This window comes from Furipterus horrens, unplaced genomic scaffold, assembly GCF_987537825.1.
Source record: "Furipterus horrens unplaced genomic scaffold, mFurHor1.1.pri manual_scaffold_3, whole genome shotgun sequence".
Taxonomy (NCBI): Eukaryota; Metazoa; Chordata; class Mammalia; order Chiroptera; family Furipteridae; genus Furipterus; species Furipterus horrens.
This window is the reverse complement of record NW_028327173.1, coordinates 162534445-162548850: the sequence shown is the minus strand read 5'-3', so window position 1 is coordinate 162548850 and position 14406 is coordinate 162534445.

Here is a 14406-nt window from a genome sequence, read left to right as displayed (position 1 = left end):
TTTGTGTCAATTTTTATTGAAATATAATTGATAGTTTTAGGTATACACTTAATAATTCTATGTTTGTATACTGCAAAATGGTCATCACAATAATTCTAATTAACATCTATCATATATTATCTCAGTTTGAAGAAACTAAGGCTCAGAGCAGTTGAATATCTTGGCTACAATCATAGCACTTACAAGTTTCAGAGCCAGGATTTGTAATTACTCTGATGCCAAAGCTTGTGTTCTTTCCGCTACATTTACCATTTGTCCACTCTATTTACATTTGGCATAAAGAATGGGGAAAGTTTGAAAAAGTCACTGAAGAAATCAAATAGGAAATTAACCAAGGATAATTTTTTAAATTTAAATTTAAATTTTATTGATTATGCTATTACAGTTGTCCCAAATTTCCCCCCTTTTCCCCCCTCCACCCAGCACCTCCCACTCCCTCAGGCAATCCCCACACCATTGTTCATGTCCATGGGTCATGTGTGTAAGTTCTTTGGCTACTCCATTTCCTATGCTTGCTCTTAACATCCCCCTGTCTATTCTGTACCTACCAATTTGTATTTCTTAATCCCTACACTTTTTCCCTCATTTCCCCGAACCCCTCTCCCAACTAGCCACCATCCTAATGTCCTCCATATCTATGATTCCATTTCTGTTCTGTTTGTTTAGTTTGTTTTTTAGGTTCAATTATTATTTATATTTATTTATTGCCAATTTAATGTTCATAGTTTTGGTTTTCCTCTTTTTCTTAAATAAGTCCCTTTAATATTTCATATAATAAGGGCTTGGTGATGATGAACTCCTTTAGCTTTACCTTGTCTGGGGAGCACTTTATCTGCCCTTCAATTCTAAGCGATAGCTTTGCTGGGTAGAGTAATCTAGGTTGTAGGTACTCGCTTTTCATCACTTTGAATACCTCTTGCCAATCCCTTCTAGCCTGCAAAATTTCTTTAGAGAAATCAGCTGCATTTAAGATTCTCTCTTTATGTTTAACCATGGGCATTTTAATTTTGATGTATCTGGAGTGGGCCTCTTTGCATCCATCTTGTTTGGGATTCTCCGTGTTTCCTGGACTTGCATGTCTATATCCTTTACCAAATTAGGGAAGTTTCTTTTATCATTTTTTTAAACTAAGTTTCCAATTTCTTGCTCTTTCTCTTCTCCTTTTGGCACCCCATGATGCGAATGTTGGGATGCTTGAAATTGTCCCAGCAGCTCCTTACACTATCCCAATTTTCTTGGATTCTTTTTTTCTTCTTGCTGTACTGATTGGATGTCTTTTGCTTCCTTATGTTCCAAATCATTGATTTTATTCTCAGTTTCATCCACTCTGCTGTTGATTTTCTGTAAATCATTCTTTATTTCAGGTAGTGTCCCCTTTATTTCTGATTGGATCCTTCTTATGTGGTTGAAGTACCCAACAAGTTCCTTGAGCATCCTTATAACCAGTGTTTCAAACTCTGAATCTGATTGATTGCTTATCTCCATGTTGTTTAGTTTTTTTTCTGGAGTTTTGTTCTGTTCTTTCATTTGAGCCATATTTCTTTGTCTCTTCATTTTGTCAACCTCCTTGTGTTTGTTTCTATGTATTAGGTAGAGCTTCTTTGTCCCTGAGTCTTGGTAGCATGGTCTAATACAGTAGGTGTCATATAGGGTCCAGGAGCACAGTCTCCCCATTCCCCAAGCTGGGTGCTCGAAGTGCACTCTCCATGTGGACTGAGTATACCCTCCTCTTGTAATTGAGTCTTGATTGCTGGCAGAAGATCTATGGAAGGGATTTACCCAGGCCAGACAGCTGGTAGGACTGGCTGTGACCTCTGACCAGCAACTACCTCCCTCCATGGCTTTCGGAGGTTGTTGGCTGGTGGTGCTCCGACATGGTCTGTAACTGTCCACTAGGCGCATAGGCTCTCAAGGATAAATTTCTTGAAGGCCAATGGCCCTTTGCAGTATGGTAAAATTCTACATGATTAATTTATTTTATTTTCATTTCTTGGTCAAGTACTGCTTCAAAAAGATATGCATTTAAACTTCAACGAATATGGGGTGAAGGGAAAATATTGCAGGCAAAAGGAGCACCCCAAGCAAAGGCACAGACCACCAGTACTGGACTGGCATGATGAGAAACAAGGTGAGTGGCTTGGTTTGGCAGGAGCTGTTGGGCTTCAAGGTAGCTGTTGCCTAATGTGTTCCAACCCAATGAAAGGGGGTCAGAGACAGAGACAGAGATTCTGAGATTCCTACACAAATGTTCAGGTCCTGGAATGCTAAATGGGAACTCTCCTGTTCTGACACCTAAATCCCCCAGTTGGGGGTCGAGTCTTGCAGTCTTGGTTGTGAGGATGACCCTTCTGAATCACCAAAGATTGGCTTGCTGTTTGTCAGACCCTCCTCACTTCGTTTCTTACTCAGATTACCACCTCCTTTCTCCCCTTCTTGGGATTCTTTTTCTCAGATTTCCAGAACCTTCCCCCACTGAGACTACTTCACAGTCAGATAGCCACTGTTGATGGAGAATTCAAGAACTTTAAGAGGAAAAAATTGCCCAGGTCAGGTCAGGGTTGGAAACCTCACAGCCCTCCTAGAAGAGTCCCATCTGCTGGCCACTGGAACCACCTCAAACTCAGCCCCAGGTGCTGCTCATTTATTTCAACAAATGCACTAGAATGTGTGCTCCATGTGGGCAATGGTGTTGGTTTTGTGCCCCATTTCTTCTCCAGTGTCTATTAACAAATAAGGTGCTTGTTCATTGTTGAATTTTTTACTAGGATTCACTTGGGTTATGTACCAGCTCATCTCATGTCCTTCTGGGTGACTCCGTTCTGGGTGACTTTCAGCAGCCATTATTTCAGATCACAGCGAGGATGTCAAGGGCCCAGTGTAATTTATATACCATTAATTTGTGAATGAGACCATTGACAAATGATGATTCTCATCAGTTGATTTTTATCAGAACCTAGCTGTCTTCCTAATATAGTACTGAGGTCTCTTCCTCAGTTGCTCTGATCCCATTTGTTTCCCACCCCCACCCATTTCTGTCTACCAGTTTGATTTCTTCTCTCCTTTCAACTATCTAGGAGATAAAATAAACTATATTTGATATATTAAAATTAAAAAGTCTGTGTGCCAGGCATTGCAGGGAATACAGGGAAGAATACAGTATGAGCTACTCCCTCAAGTCCAAAACAAGAAAAGGAATACACATAGAAACAAAATTAAGAGGCAGAACTTATAAAATACTGAGCACAAAGGAGAGATTCATTCAAAATGGATGGAGATGAAGGAAGGCTTACTAGAATGGGAACATTTGAGTTGGACTTTGTCAGAAGGGATAGATTTTAGCAGGCAGAGATAGCAAAGGCATTCAAGTGGGGACAATAGGAACAAATATGTGGAAAAACAAAGTAGTCTGAGGTGTTTGGATCATAAAAACATTGCTGCAAAAGTCCAGAAAATGGGGAATCAAGGCAAGTTTTTAAGAAAAATAATGACTTTGTCAAAATTTTGCTTTAGAAAGCTGACCCCTGAGACACATGGAGGATGGACTAGTGCATTGGAAAGATAAAGGTTTCCCAGGTGAGACCTGGTGAAAAAAAAAAAAAGGTATGAGAGGCATTTTAGGAGAAATGGCAGAGCCTTGGCAAGTTACTGAATGTGGATGACGAGAGAAAACAATGGTAACTTTTTAAAGTGTTTTTTTAAAGATTTTATTTATTTTTAGAGAAGGGAAGGGAGGGGAAAAGAGTGAGAGAAACATCGATTGGTTGCCTCTTCCAGGCACCCTTTAACCGGGGACCTGGCCAGCAACCCAGGCGTGTGCCCTGATGGGGAATTGAACTGGCAACCTTTGGTTTTCAGGACGACACCTAGCCCACTAAGCCACATCAGCCAGGGCAGTAACTTAAAAGTTCTGAGTGGTTAGGTTAAAATTTTCTCTCAAGAGTTACCCAAACTAAGTTATTATAAATAAATATAGTAACCTTCATTGCTAACTTCCTTGGAGGGGCAGGTCAGTTATTTCTCTTACAAAAAGAAAGGCATTTCCTCTGCCTTGCTTGCATCCATCTTACCTACTACTTTCACCTTGACCAACAGTAGGTCAACATTGTCTTTTGCATGAAGGTAACCAGGTAATCTATTGCTGGCGAGGCAGGTGCTTGGGTATGTCCTAGACTAGGTCCTGTACATTTGCCCTGAAGCAGGGAGACCCAGAGAGGAAGAAACACTTTCCTGGTGCATTCATGAGCCTCTACTCAAAACAATTCTTTAGCGCTGGCTGGTATGACTCAGTGTATTGAGTGCTGGCCTGTGAACCAAAACGTTGCCAGTTTGTTTCCCAGTCAGGGCACATGCCTGGGGTCCCCGGTTGGGGGCACACGAGAGGCAACCACACATTGATGTTTCTCTCCTTCTTTCTCCCTTCCTCCCCCTTGCTCTAAAAATAAATAAATAACCTTAAAAAACAATTCTTTAAAATCTAGACCTCAAGCTTGTGGGTTATCTGTTTTGTTGTTGTTGCTTTTTAATCAACCAGATGCCTTCTATAAGCAAAGTACTATGCATACTATTTAGAAGACAAAAAAAAGCATAAAAACTGTGCCTCTGTCCTCATGGTGCTTAAAATATAGAGATAAGGTGCATGAAAGAACACTATAACTCACTCATGCTTAGAGAGAGTACAAAGGTAAAAGGTCTGTTGAGGATTAAAAACATTATGCTGTTCAACTATTCATGCATTTCTGGTTCTCTGTGACAACAGATAAACACTGAGACCACTCTAAGTGTTCTACCATATCCTAATCAGCCGCAGCGAAGTATTAAGAGGCTGAAGGGTGTGGAGAATGTCCCAAGTGGCAAATCAAGTTGACTTTTTCAGTTGCAGCCCCAGTTCTGGGCTACACTGTGCCTGTGGGTGCGTAGGTCTACTCAGCCTGGAGAGCCAGTCCCACTGTCACAGAGATGGCAGGGTGAAGATCGTGTCTCACTTCTCTTCCGCTTGTAATCTTTTTCCAACTCCTCCTTATTCCTTCCCTTTCCACACCTGTTCTTTACAAAACTTGTGCTCCCTTAGAAAACACCACCATTCCAAGACCTAACTCACACATAATATGGAATAAGGTAATTCCATACATTTTCATGCTCAGATCACATCTGGAGTAATGATCATAAATAGGTATCATACTTTGGGGAACTAGATGTATCCAGAAAATGGTGATAAGAACAGCTCAGAGGCTTAAAATCCAGTTTAAACAAAAACAAGGGTACTGAGGATATTTCACTTGTAGAAGACCTAAATAAGTCAAGATAGCTGTCCTATAGTTAATATCTGAGAAGCTAGCACACAGCAAGAAACCAGATTTAATTTTTGTATTGCTCTAGAATATAGAATAGAACCCTTAAGTGAGGTTATAGGAAGATCAACCAAAGGAAAAGAATGATTGTAACTGTTTCCCAAAGAAATGTGCCTTTTCAGTAAGTAGTGACTTCATCATCTCTGGAAGAATAAAACTAGAGGCATGTTAATTGCATTAGTCAGGGTTCTCCAGAGACAGATGCTAGATATGGAATTGGCTCATATGATTATGGAAGCTCATAAGTCCCACAATCTCCAGTCTGCAATCTGGAGACCTACAGTGTAGTTCCAGTCCAAAGACTGGTAGGCTAGAGACATGGAAGAGCCGTTTCAGTCTGAGTCCAAAAGCAAGGAAAAAATGATGTTCCAGCTCCAAGACAGTTAGGCAGGAGGAATTCTCCCTCATTTATAGGGAATAGTCTTTGTTTCTATTCAGGCCTTCAGCTGATTAGATGGGGCCCACCCACAATAGGAAGGGCAATCTGATTTACAGTCTAATGATTCAGATGTTAATCTCATCTAGAAACAGCCCCACAGATACTCACAGAATAATGTTTGAGCAGTTGTCTGGGCTCTCCACAGTGCAGTCGACGGAAAATGAACCATCATAATAATCATCTATTCACAACACCACAGAAAGAATTTCTAAATTATACAAAGCTATGACAGTCAAAGGACCAGAAATAACTCTCTATCTCCATCCTGTAAGTTTTTCTCAAATATCAGCATAGGAAAGTGAGAGTTTCTCCACTTCTGGTTCCTCTGATTATACTTGAGAACAAAGACCGTTTTGCCCATATGGCTTCTCCATATTCTAGACTTCGGTTTAGCGGGGGGAAATTAAATATGTTCAGGAAGTTTGCACTAGAAATTTGAACAAATGGGGCTTGTTTTACCTTGCTGTGATGAATTAAAGATGACCACAATTTTTTTTAAAAATATTTTATTTATTTAGAGAGAAGGGAAGCGAGAGAGAAAGAGAGAGAGAGAAACATCAATGTGTGGTTGCCTCTTGCGCACCCCAGCTGAGGAGCTGGCCCGCAACCCAGGCATGTGCCCTGACCAGGAATGAAACCAGTGATCCTTTGGTCTGCAGGCCAGCAATCAATCCACTGAGCCACACCAGCCAGGGCTGACCACAATTTTTTGCTACCACTTCTATCACAGGTGTACTTCCTCTCCCCTTGAATCTGGGCTAGCCTTATTACTTGCTTTGACTGCTTTAACCAATGAAAGGTGATCAAATGATACCGTGTCAATGTCAGGCCTAGCAGTTTCTTCTTTCTTGGAGCTCTGAGTCAGCATGTAAACAGGTCTATCTAGCTATTCCTCCCTCCAGAGGCCACACAGAGAAAAGTGCCCAGTGAGTTTTCAGCTGTCCCAGCCACCAGAGCTGAAGCATCAGATACCTGAGGAAGGCCATACTGGACATTCTACCCTAGTAGAGCTCCCAGCCGAATGTGGCCACATGAGGAGCACCAGTTACACCACACTGAGTGATGAGTCACTCCTGCCACCCCCAACAACCCCCCCACCCCCAGCCCTGCCCGAAGTGTACAAGTATGAGCAAGTAAGTGTTGTGTTTTAAGCCACTAAGATTTGGGATGGTTCGTTACGCAACAGGTGAGAGACACTTATCTGGGCATCCCCAAACTTTGCACCAAATACGCCTTTTTGTTTGCGGAAATAATCTTGCTCTATTTTATTGGTTTCCCACAGTGGTACAATTTAGAAAAATATAGCACAGTATCTAGAATTCATAATTATTTATAAACTCTGAATTCTCAATAATGTTATTCCTATTTGCATGGGAAACTTTTTGAGTGCCTGAGCCATTTCCAGATATCTGGGCATTTGGTTGACACCTGAAGGCAGTTTTATTTGGTGCTAAACCATGGATCAGATGCAACTGAGAGCCCTGGGTAGCACTGATGCCAGTTTGCATGTTTGGCCACAGAAGTCCAGTGGTCTGTAGACTGAGTCTTGACATAGGGGATAAGACAGTTACTAATTGTGGTGTGTTTTTCAGTCATGTACTACATAATGATGTTTTGGCCCATACACAGGCCATATATGCGCAAGTGGTCCCATAAGATTATAATGCAGGTGAAAAATTCCTATTGCCTTAGTGATGTGGTGGCTGTCATTAAACAGCACAGTACAAAGGCTGAAACGTCAGTAAGGCTGTGGTTGAGATGGCGAATAACTTTAACCTGGGTGTGGATGAGGATGACACCGCGGATCTCCTTACAGGCGGTTCCCAAGGAATTGACTAATGAGACGTTGTTGGCACTGGCACAGGAACGCATACCTGGAGAGGTAACAAAAAAGGAAACTGCAGAAGGAAAGACTCCCCAAGAAAATCCACAGTGACGGTTTTAGCAGAAGCTTTTGCAGACCTCAATAAGCTCCTTAAAAACTGAAAATATGGATCCCAATACTAAAAGATTTTCATTAATAGAGAGCAATGTTCAATGGTGCATACCTACTTACAAGCAAATATATGATGAAAAAAAGAAACAAACCAAGCAAACCACCAGGGACATGTTTCTGACCCCAAGAAGAGCCTCAGGAGTCACTGTTATCCTAGGCGATGACAGCTCCGTGCATGGTGTTGCCCCTGACAGACCCCCGGCGCAAAAAGAGGTGGAGATGGATGACAATGAGTCGTGGACCTGACCCTGTGTAAGCCTAGACTAATATGGGTGTTTGTGCCTCAGTTTTTAACAAAAAAATTTTTTCTTAAGTAAAAAAATAATTTCACAAAGAGTTATAGAATAAGGATATAAAGAAAATATTTTGGTATAGCTGTATAACGTGCATTTTAAACTAAATGTTTCTATGGGTCAAAAAAGTTTTAAAAATTTTATGTTTATAAAGTGAAAATGTTAAACTAAGGTTAATATATTATTGAAAAGTGTTTCTTATAAATGTAGTGCAACTTACGAGTACTTTATGAAGCCTACAGCACGGTACAGGGATGTCGTAGGCTTTCACGTTCACTCACGCCTCACTCACTGACTCACCCAGAGCAATTTCCAGTCCTGCAATCTCGAGAAGTACCCTATACAGGCAAACCATTTTTTATCTTTTATACTATATTTTTACTGGACCTTTTCTGTGTTTAGATAAGTTTAGATACACAAGTACCATTGTATTAGAATTGCTTACAGTATTCAGTACAGTAACATGCTATATAGGTTTGTGGCCTACGAGCAATACCCTAGGTGTTTAGTGCGCCACACCACCCAGGTGTAAGTACACTCTATGATGGCCCCACAATGATAAAATGGGCAAGGAACACATCTGTCAGAACATGTCCCCATTTTTAAGCAACCCATGACATATGTAACAAATTCCTTTTTTTTTCTTTTAGACCAGTTACGTATCTTTTTTCTATTACAGTTGTCCCATTTCTCCCTCTTTGCTCTCCCCTGCTCCACCCACCTCTCCTGTCTCCCACAGCCCATCCCCATTTAGTTGTCCACGTCCATGAATCATTTATACTCGGTCCTTGATTAGACCCTTCCCCTTTCCTTGTTATACTTTCATTGGTGGAACCTAATCAACTCCTCGAGTATAGGCTGTTTACTGACTCATTCCTAACAAACAGAATGTAGCAGAAGAGAGTATAAATCCTGAGACTAGATGAGAATGGCGTTGTGGCTTCCTCTTTGCTCTCTCTGGGATCATTCGCTGTCTGGGGAAGCCAGCCACCCCATCATGAAGACATTTGAACAGCCCTATGGAGAGGCCCACATAACACGAAAGGGAGATATCTTGGCCAATAGCCAATAAGGAACTGAAGCCTCCTATCAACAGCCATGGGAGTGAGCCATCTTGGAAACAAACCATCCAGACTCAGTGAAGGCTTTAGACTGTAGTCACTGCTGTCATCTTCAGAGTAACTTCATAAGAGACCCTGTGCCAGAAGCGACAAGCTAAGTAAGCTGCTCCCAAATTCCTGACCCACAAAAAATGAGATGTTTGATGTCTAAGCCACTAAGTTTTGGGGCTACAAAGCAACAGACAACCATTTCTCAGCAACAGATAATACAAAACTCTGGGGAGTGTATCACAAAGAAAGTTCTAGGAACCCAGGTACACCATAGCAACTTATTCTCTGAGCAAAACAGCAATTCAATGACAGGCATTCACTTCTTTTTAAAGGCAGTGGATGGGGGACTTACCACATCTCTTCCAACTCTCCTGTCAAACACTTTTCTACAAAGGCTCTTGAGAATATAAAGAACAGAAGCCCTAGAATAACAGGTTCAGCATTATGGAGGAATTCCCAGATATGTGAAGGGAAGGGAAGGGCAGGCCTTTGCTTTGGGTCATCCTTGAACTGAGTGCCTTGAGTTGTTACCAGCCACACAGGTAGGCAATGTCAGAAGCCAAATTTTTCCTTTCTGGAGCACAGTGTAACAACAGCAATCTGTATACGTTTATACTTTCATAAGTTTTCCCCCCCCAACACACTGAATATTATCATCTAAAGCAAAACTGATTCAGCAGTTTGTACTCTAGATTCAGCAGAGCCAGAATAAAAATTACCATTTAGTTAATCTAATCGATTCTCTGTAGTGATGACAAAGGATTAAAAGAGCCATGCACCTGTCAAATTGCCTATTATCAAAAAGACAAATAAATGTTGGCATTGCTGGTGTGATTTAAACTGGTGAAGCCACTATGGAACATATTAGGGAGATTCTTCAAAAAATTAAAAATAGAACTACCATGTGACCCAGCAATTCTACTTGTGGGTTATCTATCTGAAGAAAGCAACAACATCAATTCAAAGATATATGCACACTTAAGTTCACTGCAGCATTATTCACACTAGCCAAGATATGGAAGCAACCTGAGTGTCTATCACGAGATGAAAGCATAAAGATATGCTCAGCCATGAAAAATGAGAAATGAAATTTTGTAATTTGCAATGACATGGATGGACTTAGAGGGTATTATGCTAAGTGAAATAAGCAAGACAGAGAAGGATAAATACCATATGATTTCATTTATATGTGAAATTTAAGAAAACAAAACAAACTAAACAGATTCATAGATATAAATAAACTGATTGTTACCAGACAGGGTGGAGGTAGGGGATGGGTGAAAAAGGCAAAGGAAAATAAGAGGTACAAACTTCCAGCTATAAAAGAAATAAATCATGGAGGTGTAATGTACAGCATAGGGGATATAGTCAATAGTAGCCTAATAACTTTGGTGACAGATGATTACTAGGTTTTTCAAGGTTACACATCATAAGGTATATAAATGTAAAATAAATATATTGTAAACCTGAAATTCATATTGTATGTGAACTGTACTTTAATAATAAAAAATAAGAGGCAATTTGAGCTAATTAAAAGCTTCTCCTGAAAACCCACACCTACCTGTTAGTCTAAGAATAAGCCTATAAGAAGCAAACACAACACAAGCAGCTCAGTAGTGTTGCTTATTTAACCCTTAATGGGCACCGTGTTCCTGCTCAATACAAGTTAGTGAGGAGGGGAATTAGGAATGAGAAATTCTAGTTGTTAGCTTCTGCATAAAACTTCCAGATCCGAGAGCAAGATGGTTTCATATCCTGCACCACTTGTGATCCATGGGCAGCAGCTGCCTAAAACACAGCACTGGATGGTTCTGACGGGCCAGGACGCTCCTGCAGTGACTGCAGGGCAAGGGAAGAGCACATGTGCTGGGAATCTTCTATCCCACGAGTATTAGAATTCCAACCCATCGGAAAGGGCTGCAGAGTACTCTTCCTTTTAATCTAGTAATTAGCTGCTTGGATTACAAGAGAAAGATTAGCAGCAAACCTTGATCTATAGTTCAGCACGCTGCTAAGTGCTACCATTTGTTATCAGAGGCAAGGGTATCTGAGTGGTAGAGTAGGATGGGGCAAGCAGCCAGTGACTTGTATTCATAAGTATGTACTGTACGCTTTTCACATTGATTATCTCAATTCTAATAACAACCTATTGGTGTTTTATAAATGAGAAAGATAAGCCTCATAAAACTTCAGTTGTTCAAAGCTGCATAATTCAAAGTCCAAATCTGATACCAAAGCCTGTTTTTTTCACAACTCCCAGAAATCATTCATGTGAACTATGAACAGAATACACAGGAGAGAGGAGATTGTCCCTAGCACAGACCCAACCACAAAATTGGTAACATTTATTTTTCTTGGTAAGAAATATTCAGTTTGAATATACGTAATTCTTAATTCAAGAAAATGACTGGAATAGAAAACTGAGAGGGTATTTCAGCCTTGATATATCCGGGATCGTGATACATGAAGTCTTGAACAAACAAGAAAGTTTACTATGTTTCCAGAGGTTTTTTAAGTTAAGTTAGAAATCAGGATGCATTTTCTAAAGAATTAAACTATTCCCACTTGTGAAACACTAATAATGAAATGTCCACAGACTTCTTTTGTATCCTCACCTGTGGACATTTTTTCATTGTTTTCTTAAGAGAGAAAGGAAGGGAGAGAAATATCAATGTGAAAGAGAAGCATCAACTGATTGCCTCCCACACCCTGACCAGGGATCAAATCCGCAACCTAGGTATGTGACCTGACCGGAAATAGAATCCACCAGCTTTTGGTTACAGGGCAACACTCCAACCACTGAGTCACACCAGCCAGGGCCACAGTTTATATTTTAATTTCAGTGTAATAAATACAATTTTTAAAACAGAGCTAGTTTTCTCTTTGTCAAAGTGTTATAGTTAAAATGATGAGGTGTGCTAGCAGCTAAAATAAAGTCACCAGAGTAAGAAAATGTTTCAAATACCAGTTTATCACTTGCATATTAACAACAATAAAAATAGGATTTGCTGACAAAAGAATTTTAGTTTTAAAGTATTTGGATAGCTATCACTGAAATTTTCATTTTGACATAAGATGCAGCAGGATATGCAAAACACCAAAACAAAGCACAAAACATTAAAATATTAAAAATGTTTGTCCTTATATGATTCATTACTAATCACATTTTCCTGTAACTAATTGCAGTAGCTTAATAAGCTCCTGAATTAAAGATTCAGGTTTACGCCACAAATATTTGCATTAAATAAAATTTAAAGTCATAAGGCTTTATCTAATAAAAAAAATCAGTAGCAATTATTAAGCAGGTCAGCAGGTAGTTTGTGCATCTAAATCTGATGTAATCTTAAAAAATAGAGAAATCTATCTATACTTCCTGTGTTTGGGGGGAACATCAAGAGAACTCCATTAAATATAATTCTCCCCAGATTATATTTCTTGAATCCCTTGGCACGGATCCTGGGCTTTCCAGTGGCAAAGCCCTACATTCACCACAGGCTACATGAAGACAGGCTGCTTGCTCTTTTCCCCAGTGAAATGGCAGACATGAGTTACTCTCTCACTCTCGGGACCTCCAACCTCTGCTCTCCCCTTTTCTACAACTGCAACTTAATCAACTATTCTTTTTAAAAATGGTATTTTATATCCACATTTCTTTACCACAGTCCATCTTCCATCTCTACACATACTATGTTGAAACATGTTTGATATTGACAATTACTACAGTGGAACATTTAATACAAAAAGGCAAATAGCCATAGTGAATGAATACAAACACCAAATTATGCAAATGTCATCTTTAGAGAGAGCACTATTTTTGAATCCTAAGATGTTTAATGTAAACTGTTTTATCAAAACTAAATACGAAACACAAAGACAATAGAAATATAAGTTATTTATTAATCAATCCACTTACAAAGCAGGTGGCTTAATGCAAGCTTATTGACATCTTCACATATGATCCATGGGAACATGTCTTCCACATACAGACAGTGATGTTACTGACTGATGCATTTGCAATCTGGGACATATTAAGCATATTTAAACAAATAAAATTAGGCTATCCTGTATATGAAAGTATCTTGATAATATGCATCCTGAAGTGGATTAAAACTTTCTCCAAAGGAGAAATGTTAGTATGTTAACTTAACTTTATATTCTATATTAAGCAGTAAATCTTAACTATAGAAATTAAAATTTTTAAATCAGTGATCGACTCTTGGTAATGTAGGAAGTGGGAGCCTAAAAACCAGCGCAACAGTAGGCTGACAGTATAATTTGTGCCTCACAGTATCTGCAGATTTACTGTTTTCAAGTTTAAAGAGAAATAAAACAAGAGACATGTAGATTCAGCTAACTTTATTTATCTTTAAACTAATAAAAATCCCTAAAAGTAATCCTGGGATCTTTAGTATGAATGTGTAGATACCTGCCAATGACTGCAACTCTAAATCCTGACTGAATGTGTTTACAAAATCAATGTAAGCAGATATCTTTACTATACGTGCTTAGCAGAAGACTGAACAAAATACTACATGTCTTCTCCAATTTCCCCCAAATTTTGTTAAATCTGCAAGTATGTACAATCCAGCTATTGAAATTAACATTTAGTGTTCATCAGGGCTGTTTTACAGCAGCAAAAATTGAGTCAGGGAAATAAAGTTCTAAATGAAGTAGGAAAAAGATAAATATAATCAGAACAGCAGTCTTAAATGTATAATATCAATATCAACTCTCTGCATTGTGCTGAAAGGAAAAGGATACACCAAGAAAATTTCTATTGATCACTGGTGATATGAATACCACCTGCATCTGACTGAATATGGTTTGTATTCTGTTCCCAGTATTAAGAATGGTATTTAACTCAAAACTCCATATTGTAAGTATACAGCAGCCATTTTTGTCCTAATTAAGGAATGTCTTAATACACAATATTATCATTTTCTAGAAGATCTTTATACACCAAACTAAAGTACATGATTGATTAAATTAAAGGTTAGTAATGGATAAAAAATTCATAATTCTTAAGACCTGGTACTATGTAAAAAAAAAAAAAAAAAAAAAAAAAAAAACACAAAAAAACCAAAAGGACCACAAAGTTCTACTTACTAAAGCAGCTAATCTTGCCTGCAAGTTTAGGGTCACAAGCCCATAATATGTGCAAAGAAATGCAATACAAGGAACCATGCAAAAATACAGTAAAATGATACAGGAAAAAATG